The 27,817-nt window shown below is 40.9% G+C and overlaps 1 long non-coding RNA gene across 9 annotated transcripts in view; it reads left to right on the top strand.

The window, feature by feature from the left end:
• Positions 1–27,817, top strand: part of LOC308590043 — a 268,309-nt gene that overhangs the window by 221,766 nt on the left and 18,726 nt on the right. For 8 of the 9 annotated variants that reach the window (XR_014009618.1, XR_014009619.1, XR_014009620.1 and 5 more), the window contains one exon: positions 3,375–3,438. This is a non-coding gene — a long non-coding RNA (uncharacterized lncRNA). Of the gene's footprint in view, positions 1–3,374; positions 3,439–5,365; positions 5,555–27,817 lie in introns of all 9 variants that reach the window. The other variant, XR_014009621.1, reaches the window with a different exon arrangement.

Genomic DNA, 27,817 nt, shown 5'->3' with positions numbered 1-27,817 from the left:
GGTTGACACGTAGTTTAAGTGTGGCTTAGGAATTAGAAAACAGGGCTAAGATGAAGCCATTCATACTGTGGAAACACAAGTGGCTTTCTTGGCAGACTGCTTTGAAGACGATTACAGTGATATTGCAATCTCGGTGTTGATTGTGGCATGGTTGGGCACATCTATAATTTTTGCCTAGATCTAATCAGCAGCTAATAAAGAAAGTGGGGAGGAGGGAGTAGCTAGAATAAATATACAGTATACCAGGAAGGAAAATATTTAGGGAATGTTGCATTCAGGAAAACAAAGCAAGCAAGCACTGCTTTAAATTAGGAAATTGCATTAGGAAAAAGAAATATTTCAGTTCTGGATGCATTTGGGTGTGCTACAGAATACATTTTCAGAGTAAGCATGTCTATCAGGGCTTTAATTGCTACACTTAGAAGAATGTCCTCTCTTCTCTACCCGCCCCACCCCCCTCAACCCGACAAGAAGCCAGAGTTAGCTGCGCAAATGAACAGGCTTCACAAGAATCAGATTCTCTTTGGACGACTCTTCACATTCCCAGTCATCATTACATTTAGGCAGCACAATTCCGCCTCTGGTTGATGGGCAGAGAAAGTGGGCAGCTTGCCAGGTAGACGTTACCATGACTCCCAACCCCCAAAGGTGATGCATTTTTCAGCTAATTCAATGAAGAGTGGGCTGAACTTTGGGTATAAACTAGACAATAGCTGCCTTCGCAGTATCAGCAGAATGGTTTATGGGAATGCACTCCACATTTGGCTGAAAAAAATCATGTGACCTTACGGCTGAGATTTTGCAATGGTGCCAACGGAGACTTGGAAAGATGCAACCCCTGGCTTCTTTTCCCTCGTTCCTTATGTGGCTCAGAAAATGGTGGATCTTAATACTTGACTTTAACCAGACTCAGCAAGCAATAGAGCCTTGAAGCACAACTTTGCCTTTCTTCTTCTTTTCCCTTTTTTGGCAGGCCACCAAGAGGCTGCCCCTTTCACGCCTGATACAGTCTGTTGCTTATCTGTCTCCTGATAGATGTGAGGGAAAGAGGAGGAAATCCTAAACAGAATATTTAGGGTTAAAAAGAGAAAGAGAGCTGCATTTGAAAAGGACAAATTCAAGAGAGAGTCGTCCTTTTGTTTGAAAGGTGGCATGGCAGCATTTGGGAGGTAGTTTACGACAAGCCTTTTGGGCGTCTGGAGAATAAAAGTTTCAAGTGTTTGGATATGCTGGCGTTGGAGCTGGGCAGACCTGACAACAGCATTGAACATGAGATCATTGCAAGCACAGTGTAAGCAACTGGCACTCTGCCTCTCTGCCCCTTGGCTTCGGCAGATTTATGCAAGCATCATTTATGAAATCAGCACAGGAGTTCAGTGGATTTTTTCCTTCTCTCTCTCCCCCCCCCCCCGGCTTGCCCTGCTTCTGGTCCTGCACAGGCGGCCGTCGCAAGGATTGGTGCAGTTTTTGCGCAGTGCCATGTGCCTGGAATTCTGAGAAGAATGAAAAAGACGGCAGACACCCCGTTCCTCAGTCCTGGATCTAGACGGTGCCTAGGAAGCTACAAAGTCTGAGTTTGGAAAGAAAGTCAACTGACTTGTTCACAAAAAATAATAAACACTGGCATGTTTAACTACAGGAGCTTCAAGATGTCTTAGGGCTTCTTAGGACATAACTAAATCAGCTGAGATGTTCGATTCATTTAAAAAATGTGTTTTTGTTGCATCAATAGGTTGCAATGAGTGATAAAGCACCTTTCGAAACAGGTATAGCAGATATTGGTAATGTGTTTTCCTTTTGTTTTGAAGCTGAAATCCTTGTCTTATTCACTTAAACGTTCTTGACCAATCACACTGCTGAAAAGATCTTTTTGTTTCAGTCATGTCTGAGTACTGCTAAAAATACAAAAGTAAACAGAGGCTTGAGAATGTTATGATTAACTTTGGGCCACGGTTAATCTTAGCTAAGTGCTGAAGTAGTGCAAAGTCATCTTGTCTTATGGCTATTCAGGATAAATGTTGACTATAATCTCTATATGCCTTCAGGTATATAGACTGCTGCTACAAAAAAACGCAGGCTATTTTTTTCATTCCTGCTTCACAAAACTAGTACAATGGGTCTGCCCTCTCGTCAGTGCTTTGAAACAATAATGTAATTCTTCTAATGCCTATGAAAGTTTATCACTATTTTTGTCTAACTGCATTATGAAGAATTCAGTGGCATAAGGACAGAAATGAAAAGCGTGTTATTATAACTTTCATATTGCAAGTCTGGTTTTCAGTTTGTAACAATGTCTATTTTTGGATGTTTGGTAATGGAGCACTTGTCCAAAAATAGTTAGGTGGACAAAAATGCGAGGCCACGCATTCAATATTTGTTTACAAAGAATCTATGCACAGTTACTCATGGCATTAAAGGATAATGCCGCCTCAGCAAATCAGTTTCCTTTAAACTGTTCCGTTGCTGTACAGCTTTTATATTTCTAATCAGAAATAATTTAAGTTGGAACACTGGAAAATAATTGTGCACATCAATGGGCAATGTTTGTAACTTTCCATACTTCTAAGTTTTGTTTTGTGTCTTTAAAAAAGCAGCTCCAACTATGAATTATAACTTAGATTTAAAATTTTGAAATGATTTGTGTGAAAGTGATTGTTGTCTGTTGTGCAGGTTACACATGCTAGGGACATGAAGGGTAAATATTTCTAATAGTTTGTGGCATGATGTCAAATGTGGATTCTAACATGCTGTTTTGAACTTTGCAAGGAGTAGAGAAAAAACAAAGAACAGTGAGAAACTGCCAAGGGAGGATAATTCACATTTGACAAATATAAGTCCTTAACTAGGATTTACACTGAAGCATTAATTAGCTTGATTATATATTTTTTCCCCTAGCTGTTGTAGTAAAAGAATTGCATATTGGAATTAAAATAAATATGCCAATAGATCTCCGTGCTGTAATGGAAAAGTAATTATTGTGTAGACTAAGAAGGTTATTGCTTATGTGAACAGATAAATCACTGTATTTAAAAGTTTTATAGTTTTAGGCTGCAATCCTATGCAACTTTCATGAAAGTAAGAGTAAACATGCTTAGGATTGCACTTTTATCTTCCTACTCAAGTAGCACTTTTTCATTTTATTAAACATGCAAATCTATTTTGTCCCTCTTTGCTTGTTTGTATCAGACAAGCTTCTATATATTTACATATTTTAAATAAGTGTGTTTTTTTCTTACTTTTGTCTAATAAATTAACTTTATATGGTCTCAACAGGAGCACACGTTTCTTTGTGCATAGTATCATGACCAAGAGACCTTCTAAAATGGATCGTATTGTAGAACATTTTAATGTTGTGTTTCCTCATTTTGTTATAGTGCTGTGAAAAATTAAAATGGAAAAGAAAACCGAAGAACTGGATCATGTAAGAACTGAATGAAGGTAATACAACGTTGAACACATATGTGACTATTTTCATATTTGAATCATGTTCTTAAAGCATTTTTAACAATTAGCATTTCATTTTAATTGAATAATACCTCTTGAATATTGATTTGATTACTGAAAAAAGTGCAGTTCAACTGGCTTTTCTGTTCCTTGTTGTTTTCCTTTCAAATATCTTGGTTTCATTTACCACAGAGAGAGTATTATCAGTGAAGGGAAACAAGTTAGAATTGCAGAATTAATGTAACTAAACTAACAACAGGTGTGATATAGAATGGACTTTGGGGGATCCAGCATATATTCCACACTCATCTGTATGGTATGGTAAATGTCTGGTCAAACTTTTCCATAGCACTCCCCTAAAATAAATGTATAACTGCAAAACTGATCTGATCTCCATATTCATAATTATGTTGTTTAAAATACGATTTTAAGAATTTAAGGATAAACATTTCTGGGAAGATGAATTAATTATTTGGATTAATTTACAAATATTTTAAAAGCAGCATTGTTGCTAGATGCTCATTTCTGAAGTGGGAAGTATAAATAGAATTTCTGTTGAATAATGACTAAAATACCAAATAACTTCCGTTACTGGCCTGCAATGTCCGAAACTTAGATGCAAGTTACTTGCCCCCAAACGACAATATATTCAACCACTGACATTTGGGTCATTCTAAACATTTAGTGCTAGAACACTTTTCTTATTAAATTACCGATGAATAAAAACATTTTGAACCTGATTCGTAAGCTTTAATGCTAAAGAGAACAACATTTTGATTGATTAATACCCATATAGCTAGTATTTGGATTAATCAATGAAATACATTGACTTAAAGCTATATGTTTAGTGTAGATGGTGTTATTTATTTATTTTTTAAAAAAGGATATAGCACCTCTGTCCTAAAATATATCTATGCTATGTAGGGTTTTTTTAGTTAAAATAATGGTGTTTATGTTTATGAAAGACACTTGGAGGATAATTCCTTCAGGATGCAATCTATTTACCAAGGATTGAACCCCATTAATTCAGTGGAACTTACTTCAAAGTAGACATGGATAGGATTCGATTGTCAGAGAACCTGTTGATACTTCAGAAAGGCTGCTTCCAGATGCGGCAGAAGGCCTCATAACTTGATTCAATAAAAACTAGGATAATTTATTAATAGCCACAAGAGGAGAATTTTTTACATTTGTCATTGTTGTTTGGGTCAACATTTATGAAATTTTGAGTAAATATACTCTACTGTAACACAAATAATACAAAGTTTGCAGTATGCTAGTACTTTCACTTGGAGCAGATATGTTTTGATTCTTGGACATGATGTCTTTTCAGACTCAGTAGCTTTGTTTGTAACATATCATTCATTCATCAAGAATCATATTAAATCTGCATAGTTTCCCTCCCTCCCCCTATTTGGTTTACGAAATTTGAGGTGCTGTTATTTTGATAGCTCAAAACCCACTTGAATCTGCTACCATATAACTTTGTATCTGTTTTGCGTAGTTTTTGAACATTCAAACTGTTTCTTATCTTTCCCTTAATGTGCATTTGGAAGTTGTTGTTTGTCAACATAAATGCTTAGCAATGATTTGTTCTAACTTGCTCCCACACTGCTTAATCTGAAAGATGATGCCAGTTGGCATAAACCCGTAGATCCGATCTTGTGGTGAAGTGTACTGCACAAGCTCGCTTCTATGGGTCTGTGTCAGTCTGGTGATCTGACCCAAATATATATATATATATATAACAAGTCACAACTTGGGTAAAAAAAGACTGATTTTTGAGCAACTATTGTCAAAGAGAATGGATGTTCCTTTTTTCAAATTTATATTTTGGTTTTAGCATTGTCATCATTGAACATACGAGGGAGAAATGTTCTATCTTACTATTTTTCTGTTTTGTGTTTTTATCTCTTCAAAGCAGAATACATTTAAATTCACAATACATTTCCAGAAAAGAGTTTGGAAAATGGGCAACGATTAAAAGCAGTGGCTGTGATCTGCCAAGGGAGAACTCAAAAGACCATTTGGCTTTCTGATTGTCACCTATGGAAGTTGAAGTTGCCCAGGAATATTGGATTGACTATTCCATAGCTCAGGCATGTCCAAAGTCCGTTTAATCAGGCCCCCATGGCAGTATATGTCCTGGGGTAAAATCCTAAAAACAGCTCAACAACTTTGGGGTAAAATTGTAAAATGTTCATTTCATCAAATCTGGCCCTCTTTGAAAAAGGTTTGGGCATCCCTGCCATAGCTGGTAACAAGAAACCATGTGTATACAGGGCTCCAGGTTGTGGCAGTTGGCCTCAATCCTGCAAATACTTCCAAGTGCTTAAATTCCAGTAGGATTTATAAACTCAGAAAATAAGGGTCGTTTTGCACAATTTACTAAAGAGATGTTCACAGCATATCTCTGTATGTGTTCCCAGTAAAGTGTGAGAACCATAAAGTTTGAATTGTTTGCTCACACGTAAACAAATACTGAGGGAAGTAATTGGCTAATAGACATGCTACTTATTCCTTTTTAAAAAAGTACAAGGAAATACCAGGAATAGCATCTGGAATCTTCTGCATGCCAAACATGTGCTCTAACGGTGTGGTATAGTTTAGCTATTACATACCCTCGCTATAATGGTGTTCACCATGGGATACTTGTGGCAAGCACCACTTTTCTCTGTAACGTGAATGGCCTCAAAAACATTACTTACAGGGTGAAACAATTTAAATGCATTTGCTTGATATGTACTAGGGGAAACTCACATGGATGTTCAGTATGCTCTCATGATTTGAAAGAGGGTTGCTGATTCTGTGGAAGCACACACAATATCAACAGGACAGAAGCAAACTCCTCAGTGATCCTTCCATGTTCATATTAAACATGATGGAAACTGATTAATGGTAAGTGTCTGCCATATTTGAAAGAGATGCAGAAGATCAGAAGAAGACATTGGAAGCTGTGTGCATCCGGGTTGAGGTAGTAGGTTGTATGGTTTAGAGTTACACCCTGGGAGTTAACTGTACAACCTTCTAGCTTTCCTTGGAGCACACTTGAACCATCGAGGAATTCATCATCTTTTTAATCTAATAAAGTGAACTCTGTGTAGTAAATGTATATGGAGTAATCACTCTGAAGCTTTATTGATGCTCACATACTCCTTATTACATGGTTATTTCATTTACAGCGTATTAGGAACTATGCTAACATGTTCTCCTAATGGACTGTGACTGCACATCACAGATATTTGAGAAAGAATGATGGCTACTTTAATTATATCAGCAGCAAAGCTGGAAAAGCTGACTTAATCGCTACATACAGAAACTGACAAATATTTATCTCTGCCGTTTTTCCTCTTAAGACTTATCTGAAATAGTTTAAATTTGATGTAACTAACTCTAGAGCAATACTTAACAAAAAATAATGATTTAATATGAGACTAGATCATGTGTATGTCTGCTTACACAAGTTACAGCTTCTCTGATGAATTAGTGTGACAGGTGCCCTTTAGATATTCTCACAGATGTGTCGTAACCCTTTTTCCACATGGATGGGAGTAGGAATTGACAGATCAGCCATTGCTGGTTTGCATTTATTTTGTATATTTTTATTTATATTAATCTGGGGGGAGGGGTGTTAAAAAAAGCAACAGTGCAAGAAATATAATTAAATGTGTATTTTATCTATAGGTGTATGTGTGTCTGTGTGGGTGTGGGTGTGTAGTTTATCTTAGTGTATGCATTTCCAAACACATCTTCTTAGACATATTGATACAATTTTAAAAGTCAAGAACTGTGGCAGAAAATTCTGAGAAGCGTGAAATCTAAGGGATAATTAAGTTCCAATCCATGTATTCACCCTGAAATTGCAAACTAGGTCAGTTCCTGAAAAATGTGGACCGAATGAAATTTTTCCCCACCCCTAACTGGGAGATTATTTAAATGACTCAACTATGTGATGTATAGTGACAGTCACATGGGTTCCCCAATCCCAGTTCTATGGCATATGGGCCGGAGTGATTATTCTTTGTCTTTCCTACAAAATTGGCATTGAGGAAGCCATGTGATCTCAGCACCTCAGCCCACATAGTTGCATAATTTAAATTGTCTCTGAACCACTTGGGTATTGCTCAAGGGGATCCCACATGGCTGGAAGAACATCTGAACACTGCAAATTATTCTTTAGCTAGTCAACAGTCTTGGAGCCAAGCTAAGATCACCCACATGATGTTTCTGTTGTTAGATTGTACCACTTCCAACTGCAGTTTAAATCCTTTCTCCTTCTGTAGGGGGGCATGGCTAAAATGTAAGTTTTTAGTTTAGAATTTGCAAGACATTGCAGGTTTTCTTGAGGGAACGTGAAGTATTCAATCCCTCACCTGGAGTCTCAGCTGGCAGAGCCAGCTATGGATGACATCATATGAGACTTCTTCTTTTTGTGGAAGTAGCTGCTGGGGACTTGGAGGACAGAATAACTGAGTGAATGGGGATCTGAATGCTGAATGTTGTAATCCTTTGTCCTCACTGGTTTAAGTGAGCATGTATTACCAGATTTCAAAAATATTTTCACATTGCTGCTTTTTCATGCTAGTCCCTGTTTGGGCTAAATATAAACAGATATTGCACAAATATTGCACAAATATAAAAGATACAAAAACAGAAAAGGTGACATCTTGGACTCAATTTGACCTCTGCTCTTGCTGAATTTTGGCAAAATTAAACAGAAGATCTTGAGCTTGTTTGGAGGTTCTAGCAGGGGAGCGCAGCTATCGTATACCCTTGACCGAAGAACGGTACACTCCTTCTATCTGGGATGGTCGTCCTCTTCCACCGAGCGCGCAGCTTCGGGAGGGACGCACATGGAGCGGTGAGGGAGGAAGGGGACACCCGCCTAGCCAGCCAGATCAGCCGAATCAACCCTGGCGATCAATGGGGTGACAGATGTCGCAGCCAGATCGCCCTCACATCCAGAATTCCATTGTAAATGCGCAAAGATCTTCCAGAGCTATTATAAGATTCTTTTACAGAAAAGGAGGTCAATATGTCCCTGCTGCCTCCCAGGTCTTTGTTGCAAAAATACTTCCACAATTGACGTATGGCACCCAGATATTTAATTGTCAAAAACTCAAGTCCCTGGAATCTGTACAAACTAAATTTTATCGTTCCCTACTAGGGTTACCTACCTGTGTCTCTAACACTGCCATTAGGCTGGAGGTTGGCCAACTCCCTATTAATGCCAGGATATGGATCTTGAAGATTCACTTCTGGCTAAAACTCATATTTTTCCCAGTGGGAGTGGCTCCATTGACTCTACTAGACCCGTTCCAGTCTAAATGGAGATTGTCGCTTTATGAAAAATTGAGGGGCCTGGGGCTTTCCTCACAAGAACTCATAGCCTCAGGCTTTGAAAAGGCTAAAATGATGGTGAGCCAGCGAATAGGAGATGTAGAGCTTCAGGACCATATGAGCAAGATAGATAAATATCCAGCTATCCAAGATTACGGAAAAGGGTTTAATCTAACCCCATATTTGCTGGACCTACAAATCGCAAAATATAGGCGGGCGTTTACCCTTACCAGATTTGATGTATTGCCATCTGCCTTACTAAAGGGCAGATACGAGGGCACACCCTATGCTGAACGAGTTTGCCCATGTGGTCTGAAGGAGGTGGAAACGGCTTCACATGTGCTGTTACACTGCGACCTTAACGGGGACATCAGGTTACTGTTTATCTCCCATATCGTTCAGAAATTTCCAGGTCGATCTGAATCTCAGCGGCTGAAAATCCTACTAGGAGATAAAAACCCAGAAGTAACACTGAAAGTGGCCAAGTTTTCTGCGGCCGCGATCAAGCGGAGGGCATTAGCTGTAAAAAAGTAAAAGATCTGACCCCTGGATAAGCCCCCCCTTTTTTAAGCCCATACATATACTGTAGTGCATATATGAGTATGTATATTTGTGTGTGTGTATATGTGTATTGTTTTATGTATAATTTTACAACTTTTAACTGACACCATCATTCCCTTGTAAACTATTGCTGCCTTTTATGTTTTTTTCTTTTCTTCTGGTCTATGACCGTAATAAACTATTCAAACTATTCATTCAAACAGAAGATGGCTCACCAATCCAAGCTGTAATATGTTGCTTTTCTGTTTTGTTTTTTCTAGTCTCTTCAACTAATGTCAAAATGCCCACTGTATCAGCTAAGAATAGTCCATACTCCTGAGTTCCTTCACTTCACAATGTGGTCCCTGTGCAGATGTTCTAAATGTGCAGGCTGCATAAATAGTGGTGGGTGTGATCATGCTCACTGGCCATACTTCTTTCCTGCACCAAACCATCATATGGTTAAGGCCTGTCTGCAAAGGGGCCTAAGCATGTACATACATGAGCTCCAAATGCATGATCTACACCCTAAGCATGGACCACATGTTTGAGTGTACACACATATGTCAGGCAGGATATCAGCATGGATGTAGGGCATGGCATGGGATCAGGTCCATTGGGCAAAATCCTGACCTAACTACACACCTAGGATGTCTGCAGAGGGCTCTGCTGTCTTCTAAACTAAAGTTCCCTTGTGGATTACTTGGCTGTCATTTAAAGAGTAGGGGAAGCTCTTCTTTCTCAGAGACTCAAGACTTTGCTAATCAGTTATTTATTTATTTTTAAAAGAAGAAGTAATATCTTCTCTTCTGTGGTCTCCTCTGTCGCACGGCCTTCCTCTGGGCCCCAACCTGCTCTCTTGGAGTGCTAGCTGCCATGGAGTAGGCTTGGGTTGGGCCTGGGCTTGGCCATGTGTCCTTGCCCTACCGGTGCTCTCCTACCTCTCCTCAGCGGCGCGGCAAGATCAGGGCTCCCCTCTTTTTTCTCCTTCCTCTTCCTCTCTCTTCCTTTTCCTTCTCCTCTCCTCCTCCCTGCGTCAGCTCCGGGGGTTTTACTGGCCCCAGAGCGCTGCTGGGTGGGTGGCCGGGCACATTCACTCCCAGCTTGATTTGGGTCGCGTGGTTTGTGTGTGAGCGGTTCCCCCAGTTGACGCACCGGGCATCCCCGGTTCCCCCGCGACAGTGGCAGCGGCAGTCTCAGCAGCCCGAAGCCAGCCTAGTAGCGCAGTTGACTCTGGCTGGCTTCAGGAGCTGCTCGCTGCCCTGGCGCCCACCATTTTGCCTCGCCGGAAGTCCGCATATGATGTGTCTTGTGCCGTTGAACCAATCACGCAACATTCATTCCCTACTAACAAATCTACAACACTTAAAATATAAATCCAGGGACATTAAATGAAATCCGGGGACGGATTTTGTCTGGGGACAGATTTGTAAATCTGGGGACTGTCCCCGTGTCCCCGGGAAATGGGAACGTCTGGTAACCATAATTTAACCACCAACCCAATAAGTTCTCATTCTCTTCTCATTTTTTTTCCACATGCTTCCTAAGATCCATTTCAAATATTTAGAGAATTATATGGTGAGAGTTTTCCCATGAATGTAGGTGTGTGGGGTGTAGGTGTGTGTGTGTGTGCGTGTGTGTGTGTTGATGCTTGAATGCTTCTGTGCCTCAAAACTTCCCTGCATATGGAAAACTAGCACATGAGGGAGAAAAGTGGTCAGTGATTTTCGTTCCTGACATGCCTGCTTTTCACATGCATGGTTTCTGAGTTGTTTTCACAACTGAGGAGTGTGCTTCCACAATGGAATTTATTGTGAAATTGCCGCTTTTCATTTGTTCACATCTACATGACGTAATTAGCAAAAGGTCTTTTCCCCATATCTTTTCCCTTTCCTTTATTTTTTAGAGTTTAAAGAGCCAACTTAAAACAAAAACAAACCATGGAACAACTACACAGATGAAGATACTACTTACAGTATACTACAGCTTAGCTGCCCCATAGCTTTTTGTGTGGAGGTTGTGCTGAATAGCAATAGCTGTTTGGCTTATAGATGACGTTCTAGCCATTTCCAGACACTATTGTACTGTTTCTCTTCTTTTCTAGGAATTGATTCCTTTTCTTAAACGGTTCCCATTTGAGTATGATTGTCTTTCTTTACATCTTTTTAAGACAGTCATGGGGGAGGGGTGGTCAGGATTTGATCTACAGGATTGTCCTGATTAAAAATCATCCACTTTCATGGGTGGGAAAGAAGGTCTGACAATTCAGCTATAGGTGTGGAAGCAGCTTGAAGCAGCAAAGCAATGAACCACTCAAGTCTGGAAGCACCTAACTGTGGCTTCTTCTAAATTGCGCTATAATATGTATGAGTCCCTAGAATGTGCATTCTCTTCCACATTAGCAACAATGCCACATGCCACTTAAGTCTATAAGCAGGTGTGAGATTATTTTTAATATATGTACTGTGTGCCCAAGCTCCATGAGCCTGCCATGTGAATCAACAACCACTCATGACAAATTTTTTTTTATTTAAATTCAAAAATTTCCAGCAATCAGGAAAGGCTGATGTTGGCGAACCCAGCTGTAGCAACAGCTGGGGAAGCAGGGGGCCACCATGCCTTGCTACCATGGAAGGTAAGCAGAATGGTCAGAAAATTTTATTAGACATGAGATCCCCTGCCTACACCCCCCAAATCATACATTCCCAGAAAGACTCTATTGCAGGCTTCCTCAACCTCACCCCTCCAGATGTTTTGGCCTACAACTCCCATGATCCCTAGCTAGCAGGTCAGGGATGATGGGAATTGTAGTCTCAAAACTTCTGGAGGGCCGAGGTTGAGGAAGCCTGCTCTATTGTGTTTTCTTGAAAGTTTGAAGTTGCTCTTTGATGCCGCCTGGATTGCTGTAAACTTGATATTCTCAATATTGTCTGTACTGTACATGCTCAAACATGTTTGCTAGTGAACAGTGATAACACTAAGCAATGTGAATTTATACAAATCAGCATTCACTTACCCATAGGCTAATCTAGAATCCACGGACCAATGTTCTCATTTGAAGAAGGCTTCAGCAAAACTGTTTACATGCCCCTATGATGTTCTTCTTGCCAAGCTGCAAAATGTAGGCTAGACGATGCTACTGTTAGGTAGGGTTATAGCTGCCTGATAGACAGTACACAGACTGCTCATCAATAGCCTGGAGAAAAGTGACAAGTGGAGTGCTGCGGGGTTCTGCTTTTGGCTTAGGATTGTTCAACATCTGTACAAAGGAGTTAGATGAAAGGGTAGAGTGGGTGTTCCTAAAATTCAAAGATGACAGCAAATAGTGTGGGCTAGCTAATACCGTAGAAGAATTAAGTACCATGTTCTGGGCGATGCAGTTTAAGAAGGATACTGATAAATTGAAATGTTTCCAGAAGAGGGCAACAAATATCGTGAGCAGCTGGGAAACAAAGGCCATTGAGGAAAAATGGAAGAAGTTGGGATATGTTTAGCCTGGAGAAATGTTGATTAAGCGGCAATATGGTATTTAGATATTTTAGAAGTTTGAAGAAATCAGTTTTCTTTTGTTCTAACATTAGAAAGAATTTCCTGATGGTATAAGCTGCTCAACTGTGGAACAGACTACCCAGAAAGTGTGGTGTTCTCATTCATTAGATAGGTGCTTGGATGGTTACATACCAGGGTTGCTATAGTAGTGTGTTTTGGCATCAACAAGAGATTGAATTAGATGACATTTCAGGTATCTCCCAATTCTGATAATCTAATCTTATGTTGGAAGCTCACTTACAAATGCATTTGAATAAGAAACCCAAAATGCATTTCTAAAAGTATTCAGGAGCATAGAATGAAGTGATCCATCTAGTTCACCAGTTCAAACTTCACTTCTTTCGATATAGCTGCAGTCCTGTTAACTAAGTTATTTGATCAAGAGTTAGTTCCCATTAAAACTCAAGTCTATGTAGGTTGCTTTGAATTCCCCTCTCTCCTTGCATTCATAAATGCTGCTATTTGGTTAAAAGTCTTGGGTCAATTTTGCTAGCATGGCTTAGTTACCATTGGCTGCTTGCTCTAGTGACACAGATCAGTCATAAACACTTTTAGAATAGCTACATAAAACATTATTATAGAATCACTGGAACAGTGCAAAGCAGCTGGGGCACACTATTGAACATGGTTCTCTATTGTTTCAGTATAAGTGTGTTTACAGCCCCTTTTGTTATATAAATTGAATGATGTATCATCTTTAAAGGAGTGCAGTCCAGTCTAGCACATATCCACAATTTACCCTCTTTAAAAGCTAGGAGATATATTGTCTGTTTCAGTTTTATGTTTAAGGCAGGGCAGGCATAAGGAATATGTGGTCCTCTAGATGTTGCTGGACTACAACTCCCATTATCCATTACTCTTGATCATGCAGGTTGGGGCTGATGAGAGTTGAAATCCAATAACACCCAGGGGGTCATAGATTCCCCATCTCTGGTTTAAGGTATTTTCAAGGGCAGGTTATTATCTGATGATACTTTTATCTGTGGCCAAACAATTCCAGGACTGCCTGAATATATGGAACGGCTCTAACTGCTGCAGTATAAGGCAAGGCAAGACTTGTTTTATGACACCAAAGAACATTCTGCAAAAGGAAAGGTAAGTGGCATAGAGGTATCGGGGTGTTAAAATGCTGAAACAGTAGAGTGGGCTGTACCAGTATTAACCACCAGCGATGGGATGCCATTTTTCAATTCCCCCTTATAGAATCATAGAATCATAGAGTTGGAAGAGACCACAAGGGCCATCGAGTCCAACCCCCTGCCAAGCAGGAAACACCATCAGAGCACTCCTGACATATGTGATAAAGCCCCTGCAGTAGAAAACAAGCAGAATAGGCTAAGGGCCAGACTTCAGTCTTTCTCTCTAACTTACTCGCATTATCTCCACTCTTCTGTTTTCAGGGAGTTTTGGATGTGTGGGGATATTCAAAGTGGTATCCATATTTTGTCACCTCATTCTGCCTCAGAATTGTAATGCCAAGTGGATTATTTTAAGATGTTTCGGATGCCAGTATTTATTTTATATAGTTTGACAGGAAATATATCTGAACAGTGAATGTGTTCAATCATAAGCTGCTTTGGCTTTTTTTTTTAAGAGCACAAAACTTCATGTAAAAATAAAGGTCAGTCAACAGGTGTCATGTTATGGCTGAGAGACAACTGTAGTAAGTTCCACATAGTTCACTGTATTTTGAGAACATGCATATTTTATCACAATATACATACCTAAATGACATTTTATCTCAATGTACATACAGTGGTACCTCGAGTTACATATGCTTCAGGTTACATAGGCTTCAGGTTACTGACTCCATTAACCCAGAAATAGTACCTCAGGTTAAGAACTTTGCTTCAGGATGAGAACAGAAATTGTGCGGCGGCAGCACAGCAGCAGCGGGAGGCCCCATTAGCTAAAGTGGTGCTTCAGGTTAAGAACAGTTTCAGGTTAAGAACGGACCTCCGGAACGAATTAAATACATAACCAGAGGTACCACTGTATTTCTAAACGTAATTTATCCTAAAATATTCATTCTTAAATGTTGACCTGAAAACTGTATTGTAAAATAGTGTGAAATCTGATGGATAATTATGTTCGGATCCAAACATTAGTCCAAGAGATGCAGTTCAAGTCAGTTCCCACTGGAGTTCACATAAATCAAATTCCTCAAGCATCCCCACTCAACAGAGCACAGTTTCTCCTTCCTTACCCAGCGCTAGGAATGATAGGCAATGATGGGAGTGGGGGGTTTGTGTATGCTTCCCATATGTCTGTCCAGGCCACTCTCCCTTTCTGTGCAATGCAAGCTACTCATGTTTGCCCCAAACAGAGAAGGTCTGGGTTGGGATTTGGGAGGGCCACACAAACCTTCCATTATCCATCATGGCCTGTTATATTGCCCGCATGTGCACCTGGGGGCATAGAGACTCTGTTGAACCAATGAGAATTACTCAGGCACAGGCACTGTCCCCACACCTATAAACCTTATTGGGACTTGGACCAAAGCATTGATGAAACAGGCCATCAATGTAAGATCGTGGTCATCTTATTGTCAAATTTGAGCCATTCATCGTGGCAGAGAAAAATTTGAGAGGGTTATTCCCCCATCCACCCTCTATTGATAATACTATACAGTGTTGCCAAAACCTTTATACAGTGGTACCTCAGGTTAAGAACTTAATTCGTTCTAGAGTTCCGTTCTTAACCTGAAACTGTTCTTAACCTGAAGCACCACTTTAGCTAATGGGGCCTCCTGCTGCCACTGCGCCGCCGCACGATTTCTGTTCTCATCCTGAAGCAAAGTTCTTAACCAGAGGTACTATTTCTGGGTTAATGGAGTCTGTAACCTGAAGCATATGTAACCTGAAGCGTATGTAACCCGAGGTACCACTGTATTGCCGGAGATGCCTTTGGTTGAGAGTATGATTTATAAATTTATGTTTTTTTTTGGGGGGGGTGTGATATAAATAAGTTGCACTTTCTAAAAATATAATGGTTATATACTATATTTTCCCATACAGTTAACTTAATTAAGTCCTGTCTTTCCTTAATATTTATATCCAAGAAGTCTCCTTTTAGCAGGGAGTTTTATAGTAGTGGGCGGCTTTGTATTTCAGCTATATATTATAACAAATTATTTAATTTTCATTTATGAGGAAGCATATGTTTTCTTTTATTATATTTTCTACTGTTTCTGTTACCATAGCTACAACTAAAATACAAATTAGGTTTCTGAAGAAAATGAGGCAACATTTTTTTTAAAAAGAAACAAATATTTTATAGAATAATATAGAAAATAAAGAATGCCTGGTGGGGGGAATACGACTGTAGCCCTTCTTATAAACTAAAGTATAGAAAAGCCTATGTCCTGCTCAACCTGGGTGGTCAAAATTATCAATTTGCAGTTGCCTTTGATTATACAAGAAAGTGATTTGGTTAAGTGCCATATTTGACTGCAGTCAGCTTTTTGATTGTCTTTGGCTTGTGTGCCAATTACAAGACGACGTGGCAGCCATCCAAAGGATCACCAAAGAGTGATCGAAATATACATGTTGTTTTGTTGTTGCTGCTACTATTTAAAGCCTGTAGTTGCACTTTTCTCTTTTTGACAGCAGTAGAGAATCGTATATGGTGGGGCTGGAACTGTTCACAAAAAAGCCGGCCAAACGCAATCGTTTTGGAGTGGAATAGGGAAAGTATGAAAGGCTGAAAGGGGAGATGTGGTACAGATGGAGCAGAGATATGAAGAACTTTCAAAACAAAGAGTTTGAAGTGGAATGCCTTAGAGAACCATTGTAAGGAATACAATGAAGAAAGGTGTTTGTAATAGAGACTAGAGGTGACCACTCCGCAAAGACAGAAAAGAGGCTTGATGTTTTCCTTGCGAGAAAGGCAAAAACTGCAGTATTTGTCCTCCAATATGATGTGGGAAGCAAATAGAAAGGTAAACAAATTAATGCCAAGGCTACACATTTCTAATATTTTGCCTTGGGGGATGACAACAGCCAGGATTCAAAGGGCTTCTTGGGCTCATGCAAGCAGCTTGTGCTAGCCTGGTGGAATTTTTAACAGCAAATCCGCATTTCAGATCCCGATTACTTTTAAAATTATCTCCAATTTCAACATTGTACATTTGATTACCTTTTTTTTAAAAAAAACTTCCTTCAGTTTTACACATCCACATTGCACACCTGAAGCACATGGCTCCCCCCCTCCAAAAAATACTGGAAACTAGTTTATTAATGGTACAGTACTGGGATTGTAGCTCTATGGGGTAAACTACAATTCCCTGGTATCCCTGGAGAAGAAGTGTACTTTAAATGCATTGATTGGATGTGAGTGGTTCATGGGGGGCATTTTGCTAAATAAAAACTAGCCTAAGACCTTCAGCGAAAGGAGGAATGAAGGGAAGGAGGGAGGGAGGGAGGGAGGGAGGGAGGGAGAGTTTGTGTACAAATATAAGGAGCTTTGGTCTTCATAATGCTTAACTTTAGCTGATGGCAGAATGTTCCATCAGGATTTTCTGCAATGTCAGGAAATCAGGCAGAGATACAGTGGTACCTCGGGTTAAGTACTTAATTCGTTCTGGAGGTCTGTTCTTAGCCTGAAACTGTTCTTAACCTGAAGCACCACTTTAGCTAATGGGGCCTCCTGCTGCCACCGTGCCGCCGGAACACGATTTCTGTTCTCATCCTGAAGCAAAGTTCTTAACCTGAAGCACTATTTCTGGGTTAGCGGAGTCTGTAACCTGAAGCGTATGTAACCTGAAGCATATGTAACCCAAGGTACCAGGATTGGCTGTACAGGATTGACTAGAAAGAGAGACTTCACATATAGATAACTGGATTTGAGAGTAATCAACAAGGAGATAGCAGACCTGAGCAGAGATCTTGGTTCTTCATTCAAAGCACTGTGCAGGATGCCTGCATGTAGTTCAGAGCATTGTGGGAAAGTTCCCACCATTAACGACAATGGATATCCTGAAGGAAATATGCATTGTTTAGAGCTATTTCATTTTTCAAACACTGTCATTAGAGATTGTATGTTATGGTGAGGAATGTGCTGTTTTCAGCTGCATGATTGATAAATTCTACTTACAGAATTGGCTTGACCATAATTTTTCCCTTCTACCTGTGTATTTTACTTGAATTACCTGCATCTAGAACTTAGCATTTTGTATGTTTTATTTATGTTTATTAACTCAGTGAAATCAAAAAACAAAAAATTACCAGTATATGGCTTATATTCCATAGAATTAATTCTAAATCATTTCAGGTTTTTTTCATAAACAAAAGTTCCATTAACTTTTCTTCATCCTCCTCTTTCCCATATTGTTCTCTTTCCATTCACATCAATCGCCCATTGTCCAGATTTACCCTGATAGTAACAAATTCTACTTTAAATCCTTTGACTCAGACAATGCATGGTTACATGCAATATTGCTGCAACAACATTATCATTCCCAAGCAATTATTCCCAAACAGTCGGCACAATTCTGATTCTTTGGCTCTTTGAACCATCGTCTTCATGTCCCCAACCCCTGAACTGTCCACTCCCTTTCTGCTCAGTAATCCATAGAGACCTTCTGTCTCCAGGCCCTAGCAATCTCACTGTACCCGCCTTTTCTCACTAACCCTTTGTCTCTTGATAATAAAGAGTAATTGAATACATGGAAAAACAAGCACTTATCAATGAGGTACTTGCTATACGGATAGCTCAGTTAGTAGAGCATGAGACTCTTAATCTCAGGGTAGTGGGCTGAAGCCCCATGTTGGACAAAAAGATGTCTGCATTGTAGGGTGTTGGACTAGATGATCCTTGTGGTCTCTTCCAACTCTATGATTCTATTTCTGTAAAGAAGTACAGCAAGCACATGGTAGGCAAAGCAACCTGTAGTTGTTGACATATAATGTGTATGATATACAAATGCTCATTATGCCCAAACCATTCTACATGTTACTTAAAAAATGTAATGAAAAAAAAATCATTTCATTCTTACTTTTTAAAAACCAATACAATCACTAAAAATGTTCATTGATTTTGAAATATAAAAGGTAAGGAAGAGTGTTATGGTGCAGCTGGCTTAACCAGGGTCAGATTTCTGTGTCTGTGTCAGCCTTCCTGCCCCTTCCAGATGTTGTTGGACTCCAGCTCCAGTCAGCATGGCCAAAAGTCATGGACGATGGCAGTTGTGGTCCAAAACATCTGGAGGGCACCAGGTTGGGGAAGGCTTAAGCACTCATACGCATGTGCTCATGAGTTTCTCTTCAGACTTTCTCTTCTGCAATTCCTCGGTTTGTCTTGTATAGAGCTCCCTGACTTTGGGGGTGTCTACCACTATTTCTGATGCCCATTCTCATGTCCATTGTGCACAGTCACTCAGAGGAAATCACAAGGCAAGAGGACCCTTTGTTCTTCTCTTGTCCCTGCTTGCTCGAAGAAGCCAGGCGAAGGAGCAGCAACACCACCGAGGAGCACCAGCAGGGCCAGGAGATTCTCAGGGCCAGCTGCAATCTCCTGGCAGACCAGCACCACTGGTCTTTGTTCTTTAAAAAATGGTCTTTTCATATAAGGAAATAAATATAGCTGTGTTAATACTGAGCAAAATGAAAGATGCAAACACAAGCTAGTGGGTAGGACAGTGAGTTAAAGGACTAGATTTTGTTTTCAAGAAGAATAATGGCATTAATTACTGTTAACTAGCTAGTAGATAAGGGACGCAGGTGGCGCCGTGGGTTAAACTAGGTCGGCAGTTCGAATCCCCGTGACGGGGTGAGCGCCTGTTGCTCGGTCCCTGCTTCTGCCAACCTAGCAGTTCGAAAGCACCTCAAAGTGCAAGTAGATAAATAGGTACCACTCCGGCGGGAAGGTAAACGGCGTTTCCGTGCGCTGCTCTGGTTCGCCAGAAGTGGTTTAGTCATGCTGGCCACATGACCTAGAAGCTGTACGCCGGCTCCCTCGGCCAATAAAGCGAGATGAGCGCTGCAACCCCAAAGTCGGTCATGACGGGACCCTTTACCTTTACCTAGCTGGTAGATAAAAACTATATGTTTAGGCTCAATACATGTGTCCCTGATTTAATCCAACACTCAGAGCTGCTATTAACTTAAAATGGTAGGGGGCCTAAAGAAACGTATAGAAGTGTTTGGTTCAGGCCAAAAAGGCCAACATGCCCCCCCCCCCCAATACTGCTGCTACAAGGAAAAGCCCCCAGTGATTGCTTTAAAGTTAAAAATCTTGCATTGTGGCACTTTTGGACCTTAGAACGGCCATAAATCGATGATGACTAGGATAAAAGGTGATGCTTGCTAATTCCTGCAATTGTCCTAGTATTTCCTCTGAACCTTCTAAAACTATGAATTAGATCCAGATATCTTTGAGTGGATGGAAAGCAGCCAGTAGCATTATTCCCCACAGAAACTTCCATTAAATCTTGTCGAAGTGTTCATGCAGTGCTGTAACATGTGGGCTCTCTGAATAATAATAATAATAATAAGTTATTATTTATACCCCGCCCATCTGGCTGGGCCTCCCCAGCCACTCTGGGCGGCTTCCATAAAAACCAAAAATACAGTAAAATATCACACGTTAAAAACTTCCCTGAACAGGGCTGCCTTAAGATGTCTTCTGAATGTCAGGTAGTTGTTTATCGCTTTGACATCTGCTGGAAGGGCGTTCCACAGGGTGGGCGCCACTACTGAGAAGGCCCTCTGCCTGGTTCCCTGTAGCTTTGCTTCTCGCAATGAGGGAACCGCCAGAAGGCCCTCGGCGCTGGACCTCAGCGTCCGGGCAGAATGATGGGGGTGGAGACGCTCCTTCAGGTATACTGGACCGAGGCCGTTTAGTTCTTGCTTCTTCATTGCATGACTTCAATATTATTTCAAGTTTACTTTCGCTTTCTTGTATAATTCTCTATTGCAGCAGTTCCCGCTCTGTATTCATGGACCACTTAAAATTTGCTGGGGATCTTGGAAGGTCACTTGAGAAGCTGTTTTGGTTCCATGTATCAAAACACAGACTTAACTTCTGTCTTATCCTTGCCTTCCTGCCCACTGGCCCAAAAGCATGGCAACCTTTTCCTTTTATGCAACCCAGAATATTTTGCCATTTTGTAAAAAAAAGATTTGAAGTAAGAATACAAATATTTAGGGTTCATCTGAAACTATACTATGCAGATGGACATAAATGAGGGGAAAGATGGAGTGTTCAGATTGTCCATTCTGTAATATGGAAACCCATGATGGTGGTGATGGTGATGATGATGATTTTATATGCTGCCCATCTGACTAAGTTTTTCTTGCATAATATTCTTTGTGAAGTTGTGAACTTAGCATTGACTAAGTGGTTTGAGCTTGATTGTCAGAGAAGTTTGTCAGGTTTCATATAGTTCTGTCAGTGAGCACACATTGATAAAACACTGTGATCTCTGTGTGAAAGAAATGTAGAGCTACAAGTGAAAGAGGTTCTAATAGACAGTAATAGATAGCAAAATATTGTGATGCTGGACTGAACTGCAGTCATGATGACATTTCAAAGGAACCTCCCAATATAAGTGTATACAGCTAGAAGCTTGAATTGGAAAAGTGATGTTGAAAGACTGTTCTCAACTAATTCATGAATAAATGTGTCCTTCATGAAGAAAAACTCTTGGGATTTGATTTGGCATTAAAAATACAGGTGACCTTAAGGCCCTGGAGGAGAGAAATATTATTTAGCTAAGTTTCTTTTGGTGGGGGGGAGGGCAGGGTGATGCATTTGGAAGCCAATATCATTAGAAAAAGTGTTTGAAAGTTTTACAGAGTAAGCTTCGAACCTGAGATAACTGTATTTGAGAAAACTTACATAAGGGATGTATATATACTTTGTCCCAGGTCATAGTGAAAACTTTGACCTGTTCTCAGAAATAGGCTAGCAGCCATTGAAGCTCTTGTAAGAGAGGAATCACATACAGTGGTACCTCAGGTTAAGTACTTAATTCGTTCCGGAGGTCCGTTCTTAACCTGAAACAGCTCTTAACCTGAAGCACCACTTTAGCTAATGGGGCCTCCTGCTGCTGCCGCGCCGCCGGAGCCCGATTTCTGTTCTTATCCTGAAGCAAAGTTCTTAACCTGAAGCACTATTTCTGGGTTAGCGGAGTCTGTAACCTGAAGCGTATGTAACCTGAAGCGTATGTAACCTGAGGTACCACTGTATTCCTGGTCAATAATCTGGCTGCAGATTCCTGAAGCAGCTAAACTTTCTAAGCACTTTTCGAAAGCAGCCTCATACAGAGTGTGCTACAGAAGTCCAAGTGTGATGTAACTATCACTTGTGCCTTGTGGTCAGCTCTCCCAAGTAGTTTTATATGTTCTCAGGATCCTGTAAAGCTGAATAGCAGGATGTGTTCTACAAAAAATGTATAACCTTATTCCAGGTTTAATGCATTTATTTTCTTTATGGTGAGCATAGAGTGGCCATTGTGTGAAACTTGAAGCAGAGCTGAATGCTCTGAATGGAACATAATGGGCTTCAAAAGGGAGCTGAAGCTTTCATGAAGGGACAGAAGCTCCCCTTTGCTATGTAATACCAGATAGCCAAGGAGATTTGAATACATGATTATGTCTGAAGCTAAATCAGAGTGAGGGTGATTCTTTCTGCCCTCACTCTCATGTCTTTTGGGTAATAATAAAAGAGTGATATTCGGCCAGAAAGAATATGGTGGTGACCTGTTCAGAATATAAGGTCCACCACAGAGAAGCATTTTAGGTTGTTGCAAATGCTAGTTCTGTATTTAAATTTTTTACCTGTTTTTTATTGTCAGTTTCTATTAAAATTTTGTTGCACACCACCCTGGAATCCAAAAAAGATTGGAGGCTGTTGCTAAATGCCAGATCTGCCTAGAATTAAACATGTGTCATTCACAATCAGCACTAAGGGATTTTGGGGGAAGAGTGTGGTGCAGCACTTAGACAGAATAGGGATGTTGTTAGTATACTATATCCACCAGGCTGCACTACAGTCTTCCTAAATGAGCAGGTGAGGGTAGTCTAGGTTGTGGTGCTAGATAATTTCTTCACAGTGGTGTTGGTGGACTTCAGTACCCATTCTGGGACTACTTCAAAAAGGCTGGTTTGGGACTTCATGATCCCCATGGGTCTGTCTTAAGTTTATCGATCCAACAGATCAATAAGCTCGATCTGGTCTTTGCCTTAGTTTGGATTGGTAATACTCTCCAGTGTGAGTCTGTTGTCATGAGTGGGTCAACAACAACAAATATTCATTACGGTTGTAGACCAGCATAAGAAGGGAGGGGCAGGGGTGGAGGAAGGGGGCAGTGGGGGCGGGTCACCCTGGGTGCCACCACTGAGGGGGTGACAAAATGCCGGGCGGCCCTCGCCACGGGGCCTGCAGTGCGCCCGAGCCACACATCTCTCCTGGGAGTGACGTGGTGGCTTGAGCGCCCGCAGGCTACATGCTGCCCCAAACTGTCCGCCCACTGTCTCCCAATCATCTGTAGGACAGCTGAGTGGGAGGAGACAGGCAGACTCCTCAGAGGCCTCATGGAGCGTTCCGCCCTGGCTCACCCCTCCCCCGTGGGCAGCTGGCTCCGCCCCTGGGTACAGGGCACACAGCCACCCCAGGCACCCAATCGACTTGCTCCGCCGCTGGGGAGGGGTACAATAATTTAAAATCTAAAAACTTTTTTAAAAAACTAAAAGGAGTTAAAACATAAAGTATATATAAAAGTCTATAAGAATCCAAAAGAAGCTAAGAGAGTCTAAAAGAAGAGTTAAGAACATTAGACAAGAGTGAATGAGTGTAAAAGATTAGCATATATAAGACTATAGCTATCACTCTACACAGTGCTCTAATATGAGTGCTCATTATATTTCGTTTGTGAATCGTTTCCTGGTGAGGTTTGGGCTGAATATGGTACTCCACTCGGCAGCGGTGGAGGATCCATGTAGATGGTCCACCCACAGTGACTTTTGTAATCTGATGGATAACTGAATGCTAAGGGCTTTTCTGACTGGTAAGACTGGAGCTGTCAAGGCTTTCATCACACTGTGGAATTGTGAGGTGCATAGAGTCATTGATATGATCACTCCTGAGTGCCCTCGCCACTGCTGTGGAAGACAAAGCTCACCTTGGTACTGTATGTTTTCAAATGGGGTCAATGGCTAGAGCACAGGTACTGAACATGATCCAACGCAGGTGAGGGTACATTACTTTGCCTACAACTTGTCAATGACGGTGGTGAAGAAAAATGACTTTTCAACCACTCTTGTTTCTGCAAATAGCTACCTGACAGAGCACTGTCTGTTCTATCACTGGATCAGTTTCAATTATTGCAGCCTAAGGTTGTGGACAAGCTGCTATGCTATGAGAAGTGTGTCTAACCACCTGCCTCTTTGGCCCTTGCCCATCTTGGTTACTTAGAGTTAGCTGGTGGGTATTGACTGGGTGATGAGGTGGAGGCATCACCCCTTTTTATTATTATTACTAAGTAATTTATTAATTGCCTTTTAAACTGCCATCTCTAGATGATTTACACATAAGATAGTTAAAAACAGTTAAAAACTCAAAAAAACATTTTAAACAAGACTAACATCCTACTAAGTGGACACTCATTGTAGAGACACATTTATCCAGCTGGGAAAGTCTGCAGAAACAAAAATGTCTTTTATCACTTCTGGAAATTGCAGATAGTGGGCGCCTGTTGTATTTCAACAGGATCGCTATTCCACAGAATAGTGGCAGCCACACTAAAAGCTCTGTTCTGAGGGACTGCAGAGTGGGCTTCTGAGATCTTTGGGAATTGCGGCGATCTGCTGGTTGTATAAGAGATAAGGCAGTCTCTCAAGTAACCTGATCATGAGATGTGTAGGGCCTAACTGAACTTGTCCTGGTAGCAAACTGGCAGCCAGTGCAAATCACACAAACAATGTGTTATATTGGCAGTAGTTTGATTATCAGGGACCATGCAGGCCCTGGATTGGTCAGCCTTAATGTTGATGGAAACTGGAGTCCAACAACATCTGGGTGGCCACAGTTTTGCCACCCTGCTTTAGACAGAGGAGTGTCCCCTGTAAAATTGGGTACACAGCTACCCTATTTTGCTTCCTTCGAATTTAACTTTGTATGTCAATTTTAAATATACTGTAACTAGTATTCGGATAAAAACTCCAACAATGAATACAGCCATATCCTGAATAAAAAATACTCAGAATAATTGTTTAGGAACACTATTCCTCTGTTGCATAATACCTATTGTTAGAACAAATCTTCATATTCTTCTATTTCACACACACAATTTAATTCATTGTATATGTCATTTCCTAAAACAAATATACGAGAATGATATATATATATATATATATATATATATATATATATATATATATATATATGCTTTCGTAGATTTTCACGGGTACAGGAATGTAGGTTTTGGTGTCTTCGGGTGTCTTCCCGTGTAAGAGTTGGGGTGTCTAGGCGACGTTTCGACGAGGTCTCACTCGTCATCTTCAGGCTGGTGCTTTCGGCTTCTTGTTACTAGAACAGAGCAGGATCTCAGTGTTTGAGTTCCTATAAATACTGTTGAGGGGGTGTGGTGTATAGCCTCCAACGTTCTGGGCAGAGAGGAAGTTCCTAGGTTAATGTGCCTTTTCTTCTTTTGTTCATTAATTACTTGAGGGATATCTTGAGTGATTACTTGAGTGATATTCTGAGTACCACTTAGGAGGGTCATTAGGTGTGGATTAGTTGCTAAAGCTTTCGTGTCTTGACCTCTTGACCTTGTAAAGAGTTTTTCTGAGAAGATGGCTGTACTGCACTTAGTTGTGCTCTGGCTTGGCTTCGTGTATAAAAACCAAGACACAGAAGAAAACAATGGCATGGCCCTCCTTCCTTATATCAAGGGCACTACAGATAAAATTAGCAAAATCCTCCATAAACACAATATCAAAACAGCCTTTTGCACCAACCAAAAAATAGCCAATATCCTCAGAAACCCAAAAGATAAAATCCAGTTAGAAAACCAAGGGGTCTATGAAATACCCTGCAAAGTCTGCCCAGCCACGTACATTGGACAAACAAACAGACGAATAAATGCACGTATCGCAGAACACAAGAATGCCGTCAAAAAAGAAGAAAAAACTTCCTCTCTTTACCAACACATGAAAGAAACAGGACACGAAATTAATTTTGCAGATTCCAAATTGCTCTTTAACATGGAACATCACCACAAGAGAATAATCATGGAAGCCATCGAGATAGAGAAACACCCTCACAACATGAACAAGCGTGACGACACGTCCCGCCTGCCAGACATCTGGAAATTAGCCCTCCCCACAAAAACCGACACCAGAACCAGAGGCACACAGAACGCCATCTCCAATCAACCACACCAGACCCAAACCCAGACCCTCTCCACAGATAAATTACAGACACCATCCAGTAGCCAAACCATAGTGGCACCTCCGGATGCTGCACCCCCCTGCAATCCCTACACAGATCTGGCTGGCACAGGGCACAAAACCACAGCTCGCCCCTATACACGAAGCCAAGCCAGAGCACAACTAAGTGCAGTACAGCCATCTTCTCAGAAAAACTCTTTACAAGGTCAAGAGGTCAAGACACGAAAGCTTTAGCAACTAATCCACACCTAATGACCCTCCTAAGTGGTACTCAGAATATCACTCAAGTAATCACTCAAGATATCCCTCAAGTAATTAATGAACAAAAGAAGAAAAGGCACATTAACCTAGGAACTTCCTCTCTGCCCAGAACGTTGGAGGCTATACACCACACCCCCTCAACAGTATTTATAGGAACTCAAACACTGAGATCCTGCTCTGTTCTAGTAACAAGAAGCCGAAAGCACCAGCCTGAAGATGACGAGTGAGACCTCGTCGAAACGTCGCCTAGACACCCCAACTCTTACACGGGAAGACACCCGAAGACACCAAAACCTACATATATATATATATATATATATATATATATATATATATATATATATATATATATATATATATAACATTATATATATATATATATATGCTTTCGTAGATTTTCACGGGTACAGGAATGCAGGTTTTGGTGTCTTCGGGTGTCTTCCCGTGTAAGAGTTGGGGTGTCTAGGCGACGTTTCGACGAGGTCTCACTCGTCATCTTCAGGCTGGTGCTTTCGGCTTCTTGTTACTGGAACAGAGCAGGATCTCAGTGTTTGAGTTCCTATAAATACTGTTGAGGGGGTGTGGTGTATTGCCTCCAACGTTCTGGGCAGAGAGGAAGTTCCCAGGTTAGTGTGCCTTTTCTTCTTTTGTTCATTAATTACTTGAGGGATATCTTGAGAGATTTCTTGAGTGATATTCTGAGTACCACTTAGGAGGGTCATTAGGTGTGGATTAGGGGCGAGCTGTGGTTTTGTGCCTACACAGATCTGGCTGGCACAGGGCACAAAACCACAGCTCACCCCTATACACGAAGCCAAGCCAGAGCACAACTAAGTGCAGTACAGCCATCTTCTCAGAAAAACTCTTCACAAGCTCAAGAGGTCAAGACACGAAAGCTTTAGCAACTAATCCACACCTAATGACCCTCCTAAGTGGTACTCAGAATATCACTCAAGAAATCTCTCAAGATATCCCTCAAGTAATTAATGAACAAAAGAAGAAAAGGCACACTAACCTGGGAACTTCCTCTCTGCCCAGAACGTTGGAGGCAATACACCACACCCCCTCAACAGTATTTATAGGAACTTAAACACTGAGATCCTGCTCTGTTCCAGTAACAAGAAGCCGAAAGCACCAGCCTGAAGATGACGAGTGAGACCTCGTCGAAACGTCGCCTAGACACCCCAACTCTTACACGGGAAGACACCCGAAGACACCAAAACCTGCATATATATATATATATATATATATATATATATATATATATATATATATATATGTAGGTTTTGGTG

The sequence above is a fragment of the Podarcis bocagei genome, assembly GCF_964188305.1.
Source record: "Podarcis bocagei genome assembly, chromosome: 6".
NCBI lineage: Eukaryota > Metazoa > Chordata > Lepidosauria > Squamata > Lacertidae > Podarcis > Podarcis bocagei.
This window is presented reverse-complemented; position numbering and strand designations above follow the sequence as displayed.